This window comes from Cyanistes caeruleus, chromosome 3 (genome assembly GCF_971803275.1).
Source record: "Cyanistes caeruleus chromosome 3, bCyaCae1.hap1.1, whole genome shotgun sequence".
Taxonomy (NCBI): domain Eukaryota; kingdom Metazoa; phylum Chordata; class Aves; order Passeriformes; family Paridae; genus Cyanistes; species Cyanistes caeruleus.
Window position 1 is genome coordinate 91,315,196 of NC_141703.1, and position 20,317 is coordinate 91,335,512.

A 20,317-nucleotide genomic window follows, 5' to 3' on the forward strand; every position below is an offset into this window, starting at 1 on the left:
TACAATAGACAGAAACTGTTTTAGCCATGAAAAAGCTACCTTTTATAAAAGCTGCAATGTTTTATTTTTTTATGTCTCCATTGCCATGGAAGTTGCCACAGAATTAACCTCCTGTCTCTGAATTGTTCTTTGTTTCAGTTCCATTTTTTAAAATATGTTTTCTGCCTTAAAAAAAAAAAGAAGAAAGAAAAAGCTAGAAACAATATCAGAATATCAGTTGAAAATAACTCTCTGCTCTAGTATTTTCCACAATACAGCTTCAGGAACAGTAGCTCTGATTGACATGGGTCTCATCACCTACCTTAATAAATGGCTAATCCTGAAATGTGCTGATGTCATCTTCAACAGCTACTTCACTTCTGATATTTTTTTTTGGTGTGAATGTCATTAAATCCTTTCTCTTCTGCTTGAGGCTAGCTGCAGCTGCCCATTTCCATCTGTGGAAACTCCTCACTTCCTAGCATCCTGTCACACAATTCAAGAAATGAAATAAATCTAGTTCCATGTTGAAAATGTAAGGGCTATGTGTATCTATTATCTAGCCAGGCTGTTGTAGTGCACCTTATATATCCCAAAGGTTTTGTGTGCTGTTTTCATACATGTGATTAACAATCAGAAACTCCCACATAATAAATTTATTTGAATGCAATTGTCATCCCCTTGAAATTTTTTTTTTTTTCTCAAAACTTTTATAGTTGTCATAGTTCATGCAGCAGCAGAGCAGCTGTGTCTTCCTGATACAAGTCAAATTCCAGACCTCTTTCCAGAGCCCCACTTTGGACACAGAACATGTTTCAGGAGCAGAAAAGCCTTTAGATCTGTATGGTTGGTCATTGCTTGGGCTAGACAAACACAGAATACACCTGCAAGAGACAGGATCCCCCACACTGCAGAGTACATGTGGGGAAATGGAGAAATATCTGCCTGAGAAGTGACTCAGAAGACACCATCAAAAGGAAAGGTAACAGCTGAAATAAAACCCGCACGCTCTGTGATAAAGGCTGCTTAAAGCAGAAATGTCAAGGGTTTTGGTTGGTTTTTTTTTTACCACTGTTCCTCTTGTCTGTATTTGAATACATGTTAGTGAATGTGGGTTATTTGTTTTAAAGTCTCTTTCTTCCCTATCAAAGGCTGTCTTCTGACTTCACTCTGTGTTTTGCTGGAAAGATGCATTTAGTAATGTAAATGTGATTCTTCCCTGTGGCAGCTGCAAAGAGTGGCACAATTCTGTCTGTGCTTGCATTAGTAGCACATATTTGCACAGAAAGAGAACAACTGACGGGTGGGAGGGATGGCTCAGGGATTTTTACTGTGTTGTGCCCCATCCTCTCAGCATCAGTCTGCACCCAGCCTTGGATGAGCTCCAGTGTCCAACTGGAGGAGCAGAGCAGGATGACCCAAAGCTGGCAGGAGCAGGTGGGCAGAACATAAGAATTTGATTGGCCTACTGAGCCTTCACAGGCCTGAGAACGTTTCTCTTTCCTAAATGTTGGTAGGAACAGTTAAATGCAATAAGAAGTTCCTCCCTTGCATATAGTTTCTTCACATGCAATGAGCTACTGGAATTTAAAAGATGGACCCTGCCTATCAAGCAATTTTTGATGCCTGTTTGTTCTGTGCAGTGATTCTTTTAAAAACCAGACCTGTCAGGTTTCACAGGTCTGGAGAAAACTCTGTCCATGCCCATCCCTCGGCACCCTCCAGTTTGTCCCATATCTTGGGTGCTTCCAGCACAGAATCCTGCTACCTCACCATGGGTTTTCTTGCTGGGATAAGCTGATTTCACTTCAGGGAACCGGGGACCAGGATGGGGTGTTCCTTTTGTTGTGCCATTAGGATGCACAATTCCAAATATGTGGTCCTGCTGTACCGTTGTGAGACTTTCTATGGAGCCACGTTAAGTGGGGACTGCAGGCACTATGAAAGATACAGGAAACCCTGTGAGAATCAGAGATCAAAGGGGTTAAAATTCCCTAGTGCAATTTCTCTCCTTCTTTTTCCCAAGGGAAATCAAAGCCCATGGGGTTTTTTCAAGGCCTACACCTGACTATAAGAATTACGGGGGATTTGTTTTCCCTCCAGTGGGGGAATGGAAACCATAGAATGAACCTATGATTAATCACAACAAACCAGCAGCTCATGGCTAGAATACTAACTATGGAGTACACAGGCAATGCTTTTGTGATCAATCTGCAAGGGTGGTTTTTTAAAGGGGAAAAAAAAAAAAAAAAAAAGCCCTGCCAAAAATGTGTTGAGTATTTTCAAATAATGAGTACATTCGAGGAAATTTTGATTTTGCTCAGGGACCATCTGCGAGCAGAGAAAGGGACTAAATTCTTTCAGCAAATTACTGGCTGCAAATTATTTTCTCAGCACTAGTTATGAATGTTGTAACTGCGCAGCTGAAAATGTATTATTAAGCTGAGAACTGGGGGTTTAGGGACCACAGATTGTGAGTTCTTTTCTTTTAGGTGTTTTTTTAAGTGTCCCATGGCACAACAGACACTTTCAGCTGGAAACATCGTGAGGTTCAAAAGGAGCACCACACGCTAAAGTACTCCAGTATGATGGACAAGGATAAGTTTTAGAACATATTCATGTGGGAGCACCTCCACATGTACAAGGGTTGGGGTTTGGTTACAAAAATGAGCTATCTGAGCTCCTGGCATAGAAAGATATTGTAAATAAAATCTGCCTAATGGATTCGAAGCAGGAGAATTTGATGTTTGGGAGCTCAGTTGGTTGCTCAGTGCTGGGACTGCCATGGCAAGCAAAGCCCTCAGTGCCTCAGACGGGCACTTCAGCAAGGGCTGGTCTGAAGTTACTGAGTGAAGTGGAAGTTTCCTTGCTGGCCCCTTCATTTCACCAGGGTGGGGAAGTGAGATGGATGCTGGAATTTCGAAATGGTCCATGGCCCATCAGTGCGCTGGAAGTCATTCCCAGCTTGGACACAGTTGCATCTCACAGGTGGGTGGCTGCTGCAAGCCCTGTGCCTGACCATTGTTCCCAGAGGCACGATTTAGTGAAATAAAACCTGTGACTATCCACTCTCAGGATTCAGTTTTTTGAAATATGGGCTTGACATGGAACTGAAATTAAAACCCTAATTCTTGAAAAATGTTTTCTATTAAAGAATATTCTGGGGAAATGATTTTGTGTGTGTATTTAACACTTGATTCAATATGTATTTTATTTTGATGAAAATGAAGTGTCTTTCATTTAAATTGTTTCTTCTTCTGTTATATAATGTGCCAGAGAATACATTTTCTGAATTACCTAATGAAAAATAATCTCATAGAGGAAAACTGGAGACATTTTCCCCTACTCCTCACTTCCCCCAAGAAATTCTGGCTAAATTGACCTAATTTCATGTCACTTTTTTATTTCAGAGAAACAGTAAGGCCTGCTGTATAAAGCCCTGTAATCACCACTTGCTCAGTTTACTGTAACCAAAAAAAGAATAAAAATAGAAAAAAAGTCAGATTGCATGATGTGAAATAATCCCATTATATTTCAGTTAATTGAATCCAGGAATACTTTAATCAAACTGGGTGTAGTCCAAAATGTCTGCTTGAAGACCTCAGAGATGTTCAGATCTCAGTACAAATTTTGCAGATTAGTTTGAGCTGTGGCACACCATTTCCAACTCTTGAAGCTTTGTCTGAGGCCTGATGGGTAAGGGAGTGGAGGCAAAATTATCTCACCTGTCTCATGTGTGATTCCTATGCTGTTGTAAATGCTCTTCTTACCATCAGGGACAAGAACCTGGGCTTGCCATAAGGGATCAGAAATCATCACTCATTTCCTAACCTGAACAGGTCTGAACTGGTCTTCGCCCTCATTTGGAATGTTAGTTGATTGCAGACTGAAATATTGAAATGTAAGCTAAAATCCAAAATTAAGATTAATTTGTAGTCCTGTGCAGGTGATTGGGAGAATTACCATGCACATTCCAAAGATTGCTAGTTTAGTGTGAGATGCAAGAGTTGAGGATTATGTTAAAATGAAATTCAGCAAGGTCATAAAAAAGTTTTCAATTTGAACTTCTTGTATTTACTGCCTATCATCCACACCCTCCTCCAAAGACCAAACTACCTTTCTTTTCTCTTTTATTTATTTTTTTTTTCTTTTCCCTTTGACTCCTCTCTTTCGTGCTCCCTCTCTTTCTTCCTTTCTTCCCTTTCTTCCTTTTCTTTCTTGATTTCTTGCAGAAACAGACTACTGAATTTCTTTTTTCCCCACACAGGATTTCAAGTGCTGAGAGGCTTCTGATCCATGAAAGACTTCATGGGAGGAGGTCATTTACTGATTCAAGAGGAATATATAAAGATAATGTTGATACTAATAATAGTCTATCTGCAGCTTTGAAGGGATGAATATCCCTTCTGGGACCTCACTTTTACTCTGCAAAAAGTGACTTCACTCCTGTGAAACAATGTAGATCCTCAAAAGAGAGTGAGGAAGAGGAAGAGGCAGAAACTGAAGCAATCAAGTGAAAAAAATGTGAAAATTCTGGGAAGAGTAGGAAGAGAGAGGAAAAAGAAATGAGAAGAGTTAGGGAGAGATAGGGACTTGGGAAGCAAGGGGGAAAGGAGGAAAAAATGATGGGGAAGATCAAAAAAGATAAGGGAAATGGTGACAGCATATGGGCACAGGAAATTAATGTAGTGGATGAAGAAAAAGCAAATGGGTGTGTGTGTGCCTGGAGGGAGAGATGAAGAGAGGCAGTAACAGAAAGAAGTGAAGTTGTCTAATGTGCAGAGATGGGAAGTGACATGTTTGTGTGAATTTGGAGGCTGCTCGGCCCGGCTGCACTCTGGTTTCTACCTTTGATCAGCTGCATGGCAGGCTGGTGTCAGATCAGGAAGCAAATGAGATGATAAAGCAGCTGAAGCTGCAGTGACTTCAACAGCAGCAGACTGGCAGGGGTGGGAGGGAGGAACTGTTGAACAAGGTGAATGCTCCTTGTGCTTTAATTCACAGAGTCCTGGCAGGGAATGCAGCTGCCTCCTCTGCTGAGAAGTTGCAAATGGCCAGAGCAAGAAGCTGCACTGAACTGGTGACATAAAGGACCTGCCTCCATGTGCTGGTACCACTGTCAGCAGCACACTTGCCAACTGCAAGCCTGGTTGGAGCATCAAAGAGGGTTAGTGGGCTGACAGAGTGATTAAAAATATCAATGCCTGCTTTAGCTCTGCTTGTCTTCCAGTTTTTGGGTTTGCTGTGGCTAGCAGAAATGCAGGAAACTGTGAGGAGCTTTCCCGTGGCTGGCGTTTCTGGGTTAGGGATAAAGGGACAGAAAAGGGAGGCTTTGCTCAGGACAGAAACAGTGACTATATCATTGACACCTCAGGATGTCACTGGGGTTGGCACTGTGTTGGGAAACCCCTGCTGCCTTGGAGGAGGGAGGAGTGGGAATGATCCGTCTGTGAGTGGAAGCTCAGGACTGAAGAGAAAAGGACAAGGCTCACCAGCAGGCAGCTCAATTCAGGCACACACTGATTGCATTGCCATTTTCTGTGAGTGCTAGTGCAGGGTCCAAGCTTGGAGGCAGGGCCCAGTTCTGGGATGGAGTCGGCAGAGCTAACAGGAGTTGCACAGAGACGGAGGTAATGTTTTCTGCAAGGTGTAGCAGAGGTGTTTATTAATCCTGAACACTCAAACAAGTGTAAGGTGCCTGGAGGCATTACCATCATGGTCCATACAAACCCTTCCCTCCAGTGTTTGGTGACTCTGCCTTGTCTGCCCAGTGCCCTTGGATGGTCTACATTAAGGCAATCCACGAGAATGTAAGCCCTGTTGCAGTGGGGCTCACAAGGACCGATTCACAACTGGTTTGGGGATGAATGGCTGTGAAAAGAAGATGCTAGGAATTAGAACTACTTGTTCCACCAGATTCCTCCTCACCTTGGATAAACCCTTGTCCTCTCCCATCAAGGAGGAGCAGGCACCTGTCCTGGCATTGTTATTGATAGGCCAGACAGATATCCTGAGAGCAGGTAGTTTCATATCTCTGCCTTGTATTTTCCAGCTTATAAAGTGGAGTTTACATTTCCTACCTTTGTTCCTCTGCAGACCCTTACATTCCTTCATTTTCCTGGTCACAGATTATATTCCAGGCAAGCCGTGTCCCGATTCAGGAATCCAAATACTCTAAACACTTTCTGGCACAGATGCTGGGCTTTTGACAGCTCCATCATGCCATTCCCAGAATGAGGATTTCTACAGTGATGTTCTGGGGGTGGAGGTTGAAAGAAGTTTAGGATATCACAGAACTAATTAAATGCAAACTAGGCTGCCTGCAGAAAGCTGTGTGTGCTGGTTGCTATGTTTCTGGCAGGAACAGACTGGGAGAAGGGGGGTTGAGGGAGGGCTGTTTGTTTTTTCTGTTTAAAATGAAGATGCCGACAAAGTTCTGGTTACTCACCAGCCTTTGAAAGGTAGATGAGATGTGAATTCTTGCAGCCATAGAAAAAAGAAAAGTGAAAAGGGAAGGTAGAGTGAGAATGGATCAATGTATGGATATATTAAATCAGAAAGGGGAGAAGGGTTTGTTTTTGTTTATTTTCATACATATCTCTACATTTACATATGCTTTGACTTCTAGATCATGCTCAAATAATATGGAGGTTTTGTGGTCTCCTTTCCAATGATATATCCTTGTAAACTGCCTTGAAATAGAAATCTTCAGAGCATGTGAGGCGTGACAGAAACCTACACTGTGCCCATGTCAGCTCCCCAAAACAGTGAAGTTCACAAAGGCCGGCAGGACTGGGTTTCCATTTTGAGGGGGGAAACTAAAATAATTAAATGAGTGTGCAAACACACGTGCATCCAGGCTCACTAAACTTGTCTGTGTTTCATTAGTTCTTTTGCAGGTAATCAGAGGACATGTTAAGCACGGCTTTCAGCTGCTTCACCTGAGCAACACTTGGGGGGATAATTAAGGAGTTGCCTGAGAGAGCAAAGAGAGAGGCAGAAGAAAGAAGGAAGGGAATAAATAAGCTAATTGGGATCACTTCAAGAGTGAACTTGGCTTTGAAGAACACCCACTGAAGGTATTCAACTTGCTGGAACGAATGCATTACTCTAATGCCCATGTGGAAATCAATACTGAACTACCTTGGGCTGCTTTCATGTAAACCCTTAGGAAGAGAGGACAGATTAGTACAGAGAATAGGGCTTCAGTGATGCCATGCCATGCTTTAGGCATCACCCTGGATCTTGGCAGAACCTGGCCAGTGACAGAGGCCAGACAGAACAACAGCCATCAGAAGCAACACTGGCTACGGAAGAATTTGTGGGCACCTCTCAGTCAAGTATTACACTCAGGAAATCCAATCAAGCACAGGACAAGTTAGAGCTGGACCAGATGGTTTGAGATCGATGAGAGTGGCAGTTCTAAGTGTGGGGGACAGGGTGCCAGGTGTACTGAATAAGGATGGCCAGGATGATTCAGGGACAACGTGCCACCTGTCACAAGCAAGGGCTGCCCAGCCAGCTGGCAACCTCTGCCATGCCATCCCAATGCACACATGTTAGAGGGTGAGCACTTTATCCTGGTGGTGAGGCAGGATGGCTTGCCAGCAGGCAGGGCTGCCCAAAAGCTGGTCCAAGTGCAAGCAGGGTGTGCTGGCACACTGCAACTGACCTCAGTGCCGAGGAGATGGGAGCACTGACACATGGCAAGGGCAGGTTGACAGTCCAGAGCCTGACCCACAGTGAGTTTTTCTGCCTCCCCTTGCTCCTTCTGCCACATAGCTGGCACTACTTGAGTTCCCAGGACACAGTTACAGGTCTTCTCTTTCCCCTCCATCCCTGAGCACAGCCCTGTGCCAACAGTGTGAGCAATGGCAGTGCCCCAGCAGAGAACTGGGAACCCAGAAGACAGAAATAATAGGGTGGTTTAAACTTACTCTTGGCATGTCCAAATGGTTGAGGGCAGAGACACAGCTGCAAAGGGCATCTGGACATGTGGGGAAAATATTACACTGGCACAAGGCATTACAGAGGGTGGGAGAATTTCAGAAAAGCACAGTGTTTCCTGCCCTCCCTGAAGTCCCCAGCACAGAAGGAAGGTAATAAAACTCTGTCTCTCACTCCCTTGTGAAGGCTGCACTCACTGCACAGCCTGGAGCCAGCCCCTTCCTCTTGGAAACCTCTTCCCTTAATGACAGCACCGTGCTCTAACGAACGACAGTTTTGGTGACAGCACAAAATAAATGGGGAACACTCTCAATCTGAAGTTTGTATTGAATTAAATATTACAGCATTGATTGGGTTATTCATTTAGCATCTCACTCAATAAACATCTCTTGCAGCGCATGTTTCTCCATTTATCTTACCTTGTCGTGGAACCTGCACTTACCCACCTTGCTTGGCACTGCTGCCTGGCTGAGGCAGGGAGGAGGGAGGACACATGGCCCAGGAAAGCTTAGTTCAGCATTTCTTCCAAAGAGAGGGAGCTCTGCTTGTGAGAAATGGACCAGAGCTCTGGTCTGTGGAGGAGAGGTGCTCGCTTCTCTCAGGCCTGGCTAAAGTCAGCACAGGTTTCTGGGGTCTCTGCTGAGCTGTGACTCCATGTACTAGTTTGAAATCAAACCAGTGAGAGATCGCAAGTCAGAATTATAATTTAATAGGAAAATGATAAAAAGAATAAATGCAATAATATCAAAAACACTGACAGAGTCAGAATACAGCCTGGAACCCTGTTAGGGTGATGGTAGTCGTCTAGATGAGGTGGTCTTGTTGAAGCGTGATCCTCTGGAAGAAAGGGGGTCTGGTCTTCAGCTGAAAGTCCAGCAGTAGCTCCTGTCCTCTGGAAGTCCCGTAGGTAAGGGCTGCTGTGGTGTTCGAATTCTCAGCTTATATCCAGTATGGAATGCTTGGCTCCTCCCTCGGGGAGGAGCATCTCACAATGGGATGGTGAGTCATGAGATAAGGCTTTGATGAGCCATTAACAGAAAACAGTCCAGGAGGAAGTTATCTCTGAGTCATGCAGCAAGGCAGTGGTGGGCCCATTAACAGGGGACAATACAGGGGGAAGTTATCTATGAGTCATGGGGCAGGGCATTGATGGGCCCATTAACAGAAGGTAGCCCGGGTGGGGGGGGGGAGGCAGGGAGCACTGCCTCACCTGGTTTCAACAGTACATGAGGATGGTGATAGAATATACTGCAACCCAGGACATAATCCACCCCTTATTCTATTACCATCTACATAATTCCAAATCAGTACCTTCCTTAAACTCCACACACACACACACACATATATATATATATATACAATGGAACCTTACACACAGTTCTCACTTAAAATGAGGTCTCTTTGTGGCACACATCGGGTTTCCCCATCTTTCCGCATTACCCACCAAGTGCAACCAGGTCTTTGAGCGAAGACAATCTCACGGATAGGTTTGCTTTTGCCTGAGGTGGGATTAATCCAAACAGTCTTTCCTAACATACCTCTCATGTGTACCACAGGGACTTTATCTCCATCCACCGTGTGCAAGGGTTCAGACTGGGCAGGACCAGCTCGATTGATGGATCCTCTGGTGTTAACCATCCAGGTGGCCTTTGCTAAGTTCACTTCCCAATTTTTGAAGGTTCTTCCACTAAGTGCTTTTAGGGTAGTCTTGAGTAGTCCATTGCACCGTTCAACTTTCCCAGCAGCTGGTGCATGATAAGGGATATGATAGATCCATTCAATTCTATGTTCTCTAGCCCAAGTACTTACGAGGCTGTTCTTGAAATGCGTCTCGTTGTCTGACTCGATTCTCTCAGGGGTGCCATGTCTCCAAAGGACTTGCTTTTCCAGGCCTAAGATGGTGTTCCGGGCAGTAGCATGAGGCACAGGGTATGTCTCCAGCCATCCAGTGGTTGCTTCCACCATGGTCAACACGTAGCGCTTGCCTTGGCGGGTTTGGGGAAGGGTGATGTAGTCAATTTGCCAGGCTTCCCCATACCTGTACTTGGACCATCTTCCACTGTACTACAGAGGCTTCACCCGCTTGGCCTGTTTGATTGCAGCGCAGGTCTCGCAGTTGTGGATAACCTGTGAGATGCTGTCTATAGTAAGGTCCACCCCTCGCTCACGAGCCTATTGGTACGTTGCATCTCGTCCCTGATGACCAGAGGCATCATGGGCCCAACGAGCTAAAAATAATTCTCCCTTGTGCTGCCAGTCTAGATCCACCTGTGATATTTTCACCTTGGCAGCTCGATCCACCTGCTCATTGTTACGGTGCTCTTCATTAGCTCGACTTTTGGGTACATGAGCATCCACGTGTCGAACTTTCACGATCAGCTTCTCTACCCGAGCGGCGATGTCCTGCCAAATCTCAGCGGCCCAGATGGGTTTCTCTCTGCGCTGCCAGTTGGCTTTTCTCCAGCGATCTAGCCATCTCCACAGAGCATTAGCTACCATCCAGGAGTCAGTGTAGAGATAGAGCCTCGGCCACTTCTCTCTTTCAGCAATATCTAAAGCCAGCTGGACAGCTTTAAGTTCTGCGACCTGACTCGATCCACCCTCTCCCTCGGTAGCTTGTGCAACTCGTCGTGTGGGGCTCCATACAGCAGCTTTCCATTTCCGGTTAGTGCTTACAATTCGGCAGGAACCATCGGTGAAGAGGGCATATCGTCTTTCACTCTCCGGTAGCTCATTATATGGTGGGGTTTCTTCAGCACGTGTCACTTGCTCCTCTTCTTCAGAAGATAATCCAAAAGTCTCACTTTCAGGCTAGTTTGTTATAATTTCCAGAATCTCAGGGCGGTTCAGGTTTCCAATACGGGCACGCTGTGTAATGAGGGCAATCCATTTGCTCCAAGTAGCATCGGTGGCATGATGCGTGGAAGGAATCTTTCCTTTGAACATCCACCCCAGCACCGGCAGTCGGGGTGCCAGAAGCAGCTGCGCTTCAGTACTAATGACCTCTGAGGCAGCTTGGACTCCTTCATAGGCGGCCAAAATTTCCTTCTCTGTTGGGGTGTAGTTGGCCTCGGATCTTCTGTAGCTTCGGCTCCAGAATCCCAGTGGTCGACCCCGAGTCTCACCAGGCACCTTCTGCCAAAGGCTCCAGGACAGACCATTGTTCCCGGCTGCAGAGTAGAGCACGTTTTTCACTTCTGGCCCCGTTCTGACTGGACCAAGGGCTACCGCATGAGCGATTTCCTGCTTGATCTGGGCGAAAGCTTGTTGCTGTTCAGGGCCCCAATGGAAATTGTTCTTCTTGCGGGTAACTAGGTAGAGAGGGCTCACAATCTGGCTATATTCAGGAATGTGCATTCTCCAAAAGCCTATGGCACCTAGGAAAGCTTGTGTTTCCTTCTTGTTGGTCGGTGGAGACATCGCAGTGATCTTATTGATGACTTCAGTGGGAATCTGACGCCGTCCATCTTGCCACTTTACCCCCAGGAACTGGATCTCCCGGGCAGGTCCTTTGACTTTGCTCTTCTTGATGGCAAAACCAGCCTTCAGGAGAATCTGGATGATCTTCTGTCCCTTCTTAAATACTTCTGCTGCCGTGTTCCCCCACACAATGATGTCATCAATGTACTGCAGGTGTTCTGGAGCTTCACCCTTTTCTAGCACAGTCTGGATCAGTCCATGGCAGATAGTAGGACTGTGCTTCCACCCCTGGGGCAATCGGTTCCAGGTATACTGCACACCCCTCCAGGTGAAGGCAAACTGAGGCCTGCACTCTGCTGCCAGAGGAATGGAGAAAAACGCATTTGCAATATCAATGGTCGCGTACCACTTTGCTGCCTTGGATTCCAGCTCATACTGAAGCTCCAGCATGTCTGGTACGGCTGCACTCAGTGGTGGCGTGACTTCATTCAGTCCACGGTAATCCACCGTCAGTCTCCATTCTCTACTGGACTTACGCACTGGCTATATGGGGCTGTTAAAGGGTGAACGAGCCTTGCTGACCACCCCTTGGCTCTCCAGCTCACGAATCATCGTATGGATGGGGACCACAGAGTCTCTGTCGGTGCGGTATTGCCGACGGTGCACTGTTGCTCTGGCAATTGGTACCTGTTGTTCTTCAACTCTCAGTAGTCCCACAGCAGAAGGGTTGTCTGAGAGACCAGGCAAGGTACTCAGTTGTCTGATGCCTTCTGTCTCTAGAGCAGCTATCCCAAAAGCCCAGCGATAACCTTTTGGGTCTTTGAAGTACCCGTTCCTGAGGTAATCTATGCCGAGGATGCATGGGGCCTCTGGACCAGTCACGATGGGGTGTTTCTGCCACTCATTCCCAGTTAAACTCACTTCAGCTTCCAGTACCGTGAGCTCCTGGGATCCCCCTGTCACCCCAGAAATAGAAATGGGTTCCGCTCCCACATACCTTGATGGCATTAGAGTGCATTGAGCGCCGGTATCAACCAAAGCCGTATATCTTTGTGGGTCAGATGTGCCAGGCCATCGGATCCACACTGTCCAATAGATCCGGTTGTCTCTCTCCTCTACCTGGCTAGAGGCAGGGACCCTCTAATCCTGGTCATGGTGCACGTTGCTCTCCTCCGGTGAATATGCTCTTGATGTCCCTTCAAGAGGATCACTCATATCATCATTTCTATACCTTCTGATGTTCTGGCCACGAGAGACCGGAGCGGCGCTGGCTCTAGATGAGCTCCTTGTGGTAGTTGTCCCTCTTTTTAGTTCACGTACCCGGGCTGCTAAGGAGGAGGTGGGTTTTCCATCCCACTTCCTCATGTCTTCTCCATGCTCCTGGAGAAAAAACCAGAGGTTACCTCGTGGAGTGTATCCTTTCTCCCTGGCTGGGGAATGCTTACTCCTAATAGCAGAGACTCTTGTTGGTTCTGGGGAGACGTGGTAAATTTCTTCCTTAAGTTCCTTTTTTAGTTTCTGATGGCCCTCTTCAATCAAGCTCCGGACTTGCTCAGCCAGCCTTGTTTCCACAGATGAGACATGGGTGCGAAACGGGGCAGTGACAGTGTCCTCGTAGATTCTTAGTTTATTGGCCAGGACACCCACCCTGTCCTCACCTTCCCTCCATTGCAGTGTTGCCAGGTAACGGGAGTACATCTCTGGTCTAAGCTGTGCAAATCTCAGCCACATCTGTGACGTGCACTGGACACCATCTGGGCTCTTAGGAAATCTCTCATCTTCTGCAAAAATGATCTCCAGCACAGCCAACTCCCTCAGGCATCGGATACCCTGTTCCATTGTGCTCCATTTTCCCTGGTGCACCTGGAGGTCTTCTTTGCAGAGGTATCTGTCCCTTACACTTGTCAGCAGTCGCCTCCAGAGGCTGAGAGTTTCTTGGGTTCTCCCAATCCCCTGGTCAATGACCACATCCCGGGACAGCGATCCCAGTTGCCTGGCCTCACTTCCATCCAGGATGGTGTCGTTTGCTGCAGCGTCCCAGATGCGGAGCAGCCAGGTTAGGATGGACTCGTTCGTCTGGCGGGTGAATTCCCTCCGCAGGTCACGCAGCTCACCTAGGGATAGAGAGCGAGTGATAATCTCTGGTTCTGTCTCCTCCGCTGCGTGTGAAGGTCCTGCCTCACCCTCATCAGTCACTATGCGGACTGATTTGCTTTTTGATTTCTTTTTCTGAATGGGGGCAACTTCTACCGGTTTAGGCTGCTCTGGTTCGGTGACTGTTTGTGTGGAGGTGCTCATGGCCCTTTTGGTTCCTTTCTCCTCTGTGGTAGTCTGCGTAGACATGGACGCTGTTGTTTTGCTCTTGGTTCCTTTCTCTTCTGTGGCAGTCTGAGTGGACACGGATGCTGTTGCTTTGCTCTTGGTTTCTTTCTCCTCTGTGGCAGTCTGCGTAGACACGGACGCTGTGGCTTTGCTCTTGGTTCCTTTCTCCTCTGTGGCAGTCTGTGTGGTCATGGATGCTGTTGCTCTGCTCTTGGTTCTTTTCTCTTCTTCTTCAAGAAGACGCTGTACCACACCAAACAGTGCTTTGTTTCTAAGCATGGTGTACATGGTGCAGGCCATGCAGAGAAAACAAAACAGCAAGACTAGGCTGTCCTTGGCATCCAGAGAGAACTCAATATTTTTAAAAACTGCTGTGCCTGACCTGAAAGGCTGGAAGAAACCACTCTCCACTCTTCCTACCAAGGGCAGGGTGCGATTGTTGAGAAGGTCCCAGATGTAGCAGCCCAGACTAGGACAAGCAAACAAAATTGAGTATATATTCCGAATGGTATTCATTGCCTCACAGGTTATCATGCCATAAGCATAATAAACCAATAAAGCAATTCTCATACCATTCCCTGGTCTCAACAGGAGCAATACAACAGGCAAGTAGTTCCCCATGTGAGGGAAAATATAGAGAGCAAGATACAGTACCCATATAGACAAGCCAACCACCATGGTGGATAGGTTTCTGTTAATATGAAATTGCAATTCTGACTTTCTCTCAGGTTAATGCCCCACGTTGGGCGCCAAAATATGTACTAGTTTGAAATCAAACCAGTGAGAGATCACAAGTCAGAATTATAGTTTAATAGGAAAATGATAAAAAGAATAAATGCAATAATATCAAAAACACTGACAGAGTCAGAATACAGCCTGGAACCCTGTTAGGGTGATGGTAGTCGTCTAGATGAGGTGGTCTTGTTGAAGCGTGATCCTCTGGAAGAAAGGGGGTCTGGTCTTCAGCTGAAAGTCCAGCAGTAGCTCCTGTCCTCTGGAAGTCCCGTAGGTAAGGGCTGCTGTGGTGTTCGAATTCTCAGCTTATATCCAGTATGGAATGCTTGGCTCCTCCCTCGGGGAGGAGCATCTCACAATGGGATGGTGAGTCATGAGATAAGGCTTTGATGAGCCATTAACAGAAAACAGTCCAGGAGGAAGTTATCTCTGAGTCATGCAGCAAGGCAGTGGTGGGCCCATTAACAGGGGACAATACAGGGGGAAGTTATCTATGAGTCATGGGGCAGGGCATTGATGGGCCCATTAACAGAAGGTAGCCCGGGTGGGGGGGGGGAGGCAGGGAGCACTGCCTCACCTGGTTTCAACAGTACATGAGGATGGTGATAGAATATACTGCAACCCAGGATACTCCAGCTCAAAACTCAGGACAGCGGAGGCATGGGGAGAGCAAGTAACAAGGAGAGCTAATGCAGTGCTGAGGGCTTATCTGTAACCTGTGCACATGTTTCTCTAGAGGCTCTAATATTAATGCTCCACGTAAGTCATTTTTGTGGCTAAAAGAATGCAAAATCTAGTCTGATCCTGTTACTTAATCAGCAATATTACAAGAGGACCAGAGCTATTTTAAACTTCACTCCTTAGAAAACACTTGCGAAGCTAGAAAGCCCCATAAAAATGTCAATGCAAATGCACACACTCAGTGATTTGGGTGTAGGCAGTGAATCCACTCTCCTAGGCATAGAATGGACACAGACTGTAAAATGCTTGGCAGGCTTTTGGGCTCCATAAGTAATCCAGGAGCCATTCTGGGAGATGGAATGCAATTACTAGGACTAGTTGATACCAATTTATTTAGTAAATGTGCTCTGTTCTGCTCAAGATCTGATCGCAGCTGCCCAAATTTGTTTGTTGTTTGTATTTGTTCATTGAATTATTTGTGCAGGTAAATTATAGCCTATTAATCACGTTTATTATGACAGTGCCTAGGAATTGACCAAGAATGCACCCCCTCTGCCTGCTTTCTGGGTAGTGTGCAAAGACAGAATAATAGGCAATCCCTGGCCTCATTTATGTTTGAATTGAGTGCTTTCATTATTTGCTATTTGTCAGTTGTTGGCCGTTCAAGTTGTTTAGCATCCTTTATTTTCCTTAAACCTGGTAACATAAGCTCTTCAAGTAAGAATTAAACCTTAAAAACAAATCACAGGAGCTTTGTTTTTCTTGGAAGGTAGGTGGTGGGTTGGGACAGTGGAGGTGAGAACATTTACTAGGAAGAGAGAAAGAACAGTTGGACCCCAATTTTTCCTCATAGCTGGTGGGGGGAGTGGGAGAGCTGCATGCAGTAATGACCTTGTGTTCCTTCTTCTCCCATTAGGCTGTATTGTTGCATGTACCTTTACAGCAATAATCCAGTGCTTTGTAGTTTTAGCTGCGTTCTTATTTGTTTGTTTAAATAAAGGAACTCAAAGCTGGGTGTCACAGATTTAAGCTGTGACACTCTGCTCTCCAGTCACTGATGTCACTCCTCGGCAGTCCAGGTCTTCTGGAATGCTGTTTGTTGCAAAAGCCAGGACTGCTCCATGTGTCTGAAGATGTGCCTTTCCCAGCCAAAAGTTGTGTTCCTATAGCATCTGAAGTCTGATAAAGCCACTCCTTTGTCTGTCACCTTCCCTGTTTCCAACACAGGTTGCAAGTGAGTCTTTTCCTGAAGTCTCTTCTCTGAAGTGATCCTCCAAATTTTCATCATCTTAAACCCTTTGCCTTCTCTGTTATCCATCTCTCCTCCTTGATTTCATCTTTTCCCATGCCTAGTCTATTCAATTCTCAGCACCTTTTAAACATGGACATACAAATCTGTGCCCTGAACTTGATTAAAAGTTTGGGGTTCTTTTGGGTTTGTTTTTTTCTGTTCAATGGGTAATTTATTCTCTAATTTCATCTTGTTCAGAGGAAAATTCTTGAGGTGGAATTCTCATAAGTGTCACAGAAGATCAAAAATGTTAAACCAAATTCCTGTCTAGTGAGGTTCTGCTCACCAGTTTTTCACTTAAAGCTGACATCAAATAAGGTTTTTGTGCCAATAAAGGAAAAAAAAAAAAAGAGAACTTTCTCTGTTAAAAATTTTAAATTGGATTTCTACTTTCCACTTTAAACACCACTCTTGAAATGTTTTTCTTCAACCTTGCCAACCTAGAACTTAATATGGTGCTAAAGTGGCAAGTGCAGTCCGTGAGATCTTTGTATTAGGACTCACTTCTAAACAAAACACTCTCCCAGAGGAGAATGGAGTAAAGCTCAACCCCCACATGACCCTGCAGCAGCTCCCAAGGCATACATCTGCTTTTTTCTTACTTCATTTTTTTCTGAAGTTTTAGTTAGTGAAAATCCCAGGGTTCAATTAAAGGAAAACAAACAATCTCAGTGGGTGTTTTTTGAGCCAGCTGTTATTAAGACCTTTGACAACCTCTTGTATTCAACACTATAATTCTACTGGGTATAGAGGCCAGATCCCTAAAGCTTGTATTGCCCTTAGGATTTATTCTTCTTTTCCTCTCTTTTTCTCTGACATATAGCTGACCACAGTGAAGCTTTCTTTGACAGTTTGCTCATGCTCATTATTTATCTTCCCTCCCATGCCTCTGAGCATCCCAGTTTCCTTTCCAGATAAACAGTGATCCTCAGGGAAAGCAAAGAGTTGGAGCTGAGAAGAGCAGAGGGAGGATTAGTCCCAGAGGATGCCGTGATCAGCTGAGTTCTCAGTTTGAAAATCTGGGCTGTATTCCCTGGTGGATTTGAAATAACTGTAGGTGTGGAAGCTTGACTATAATGCATTGTGGTTTAAATCCTTTTGTATTCACAAACCAGGAGTCACCGTAGCTACGTGGCACAATGAAATGTGCACACTGAAATGAGTAAGTGCTCTTTGTCTGGGGAGGGAATGGAAGCATTTCAAATCATCCCTTTGAAGAATGGTTCTTCCTGGTGCTTATTTGATTTTGTTATACATACACAAAGTGTTCAAGCTAAATGCCTTTGCTAGCTCAATTACTACAGTTTACTTACCAAGGCTCTGTTAAATGCTTTCAAGCACAAGTCCCTTCTGTACCATTAAAGACACTTTCCATTTCTGTGATACTGTATTAAGCTTCACACTTCCACTCCCTAGTGGACTTTGGCTTGTAACTGGATCCTAATTCATCCTATTACACAAACCAAAGTGATCAGGCAGGGCTGTGCTGCAGGACTTTTAGAATCCACTGTTCAAGACTTCTTCAAGCAGTCCATTTGGTGCCACTCCTCATTTCCCAAATTTTCCACAGAGTCAGATGTAAGCCTGGTTACTTTACCTGACAATACATTTTTCACTCGTTTGCTGCATCTCAGTTAATATGGTGGCTGGACAAGGAGAAAAACAACACAGTCTCCTCTTAGGAGACCCTCTGACCCAGTTACTGTGCAAGTACTGATCCTGGGTCATACCAAAGGCAGTGAAATGGATGATGAACTGTAGTTGTGAGGGAATATGAACAGCAGGAGAAAAGGGGAATTCGAAATTCTTCTGCTAAGTCTGTGACAGAGCCCTCCCATAACATCTGTGGCCAGTTCTCTCCTGTGTGAAGAAGAATGAAGCTGTATCTCCTGCTGTCCAACCAATGTCTGTTGTAGCTCCCCTGGTGCCTCAGGACCAGCTTTTCCATGGGTTGATTTCCCAGAGAGCTAGCTGTTTGCAAACACGCCTCTCCCCATGTTTACTCACAATCCTCCCCAAGGCACATCCACACGTGCTCCTCGGTTTAGGTTAAAAAAATATCAGGTGGAAATTTCTGCAGGTGAAGTCACTAGTCACTGTACTGTGTCTAATAAAAATCCATTGACGAGAACTGGGCTGCCATATGGCTTTAATGACTAATCACACTGGAGAGAAAACAGTAGACATAGTACAGGTAAAGTGCCTAGTCTGTGCTTCCTAAAATAGAGTTTTTCCTGTGTGGGGGCACTCCATGTTTTCTAAAGAGTGGGCCACCTCCTACCTGAGAAGCTGCCTTACAGATGCCTCCCTTCCATTCAGAACCACGGGGGATGTGTTTCTTCTCATTGGCAATGTAATAATACCCCTGTGACAGCTCCAGTGATCACTTGCAGACGGAAGTCATATGCTGATGGTATTTTGTGTATTGTTAACATCTTTAAATGCGATTTAGCAGCTGGAAACAAGGAAGAGAAGCTGGAACCACAAGACCATGATATCTGCATCGCCTGTGTTTAACATCTGTGAGCTCAGAAATGGAGGAATGAAAGAGATTCTCACTGCTAAACTCTGCCCCAAGACAAATGAGGGGCTGTGGTAGAACTGCTTGGGTGAAGTTTCCTTTTCTACATGCAACTGAATACTACCTGCTAGTGCAGAGGTATCCCCGTGGCACCAAATAAATAAAATAATTAAAAAAAAAAAGTAAACAAGATAATGGAAACTTGGAAAGAGAAATATGTCCTGTTTATAATGCAGACTAGATGCAGTTGCCATGTAAGTTCCTCTGAAACAATCCCTGAGGCAAAGAGACTCTAAATGAACAAAAACTCTGGACTGCACCTCAGACAATATAAGGCAGATCATGGCCTCTTTTTAAAGGAGGCCCAGGAACAACATAGAAATCTTCCCTGAAAAGTCCTGTTAAAAAGTCCAGGTTGACCAGAAAGTCATCCCCTCTGTCTGCAGGCAAGCAGAAAAAGTTAACTCTTTGATGTGGAACTCGGGTCATCTTAATGATTTCCTCAGTTGTCTGTGTCATCCTGTAAAATTGGGGTAATCCAGTGGATGGAGAATATTTTTAGGCATCCTCCACATAAAATTTCTGGCAGGAGTCCCCTGACCCCTGAGATCCCCCTGCCTGCACTACATGTGCCCAACCACAGAGTTATCCAGATGCCCTCAGGAGGGAGGCAGACCTGCCCCTCGCTTTGGTGCAGCAAGTGAGGTGTGAGCACCATGGAGAAGAACCACTCTGGCAGCTGCAGCCCCAGCTGCCAACATCAGAGACACCACACACTGCACAGGAGGGCTGGGAAGCCTGCAGCACAGCAGGTTGAGCCAGCATTTGGGATCTTTGTACCTGAATTGCAAATATACCAGTCTCACAGTGGTAAGCTGCTGATACAGCACAAACTCACACAGATAGTCAGGACATGTTGGTGGGGAAAATTTTTTTGCAGGCTTTGCACTGGAACAGGGATTGCCTATGCATGTTCTTTTAAAATTAAACCAGATCATTGGGTGTCCTCTTTTCCCATAACTGCCATGAGGCAGGATACACCCCGCATTGCAAGCATGAGATATGTGCTTCCATGTGCCACTGCCTGGTTCAGCTCACATTTACACAACTGTGGTCACTGGTACCATACAGATGCGGTACTGAAGGGAGGCAGGTGCACAACTTGAAGCACTGCAGTGTTATCCCCTAGCTCTACTAGCAGCATTCTGGGAAACTGAAATCTGAGACACAGGCAGGAAGCTTTTATTTTTTACTGGTACAGCAGCATGAAGCCATTTGTGATGGTAGAGAATCCCTGCCTTGGGTTTGCTGAGGCTTTCTGATATTGCACTGGTGGAATAAGCCTACACAGCTGGATACTAATCTCTAGTAGTTACACTTGTGTAAGTCACCTAGGCAGAGGTAAAACCTCACTTATTCAT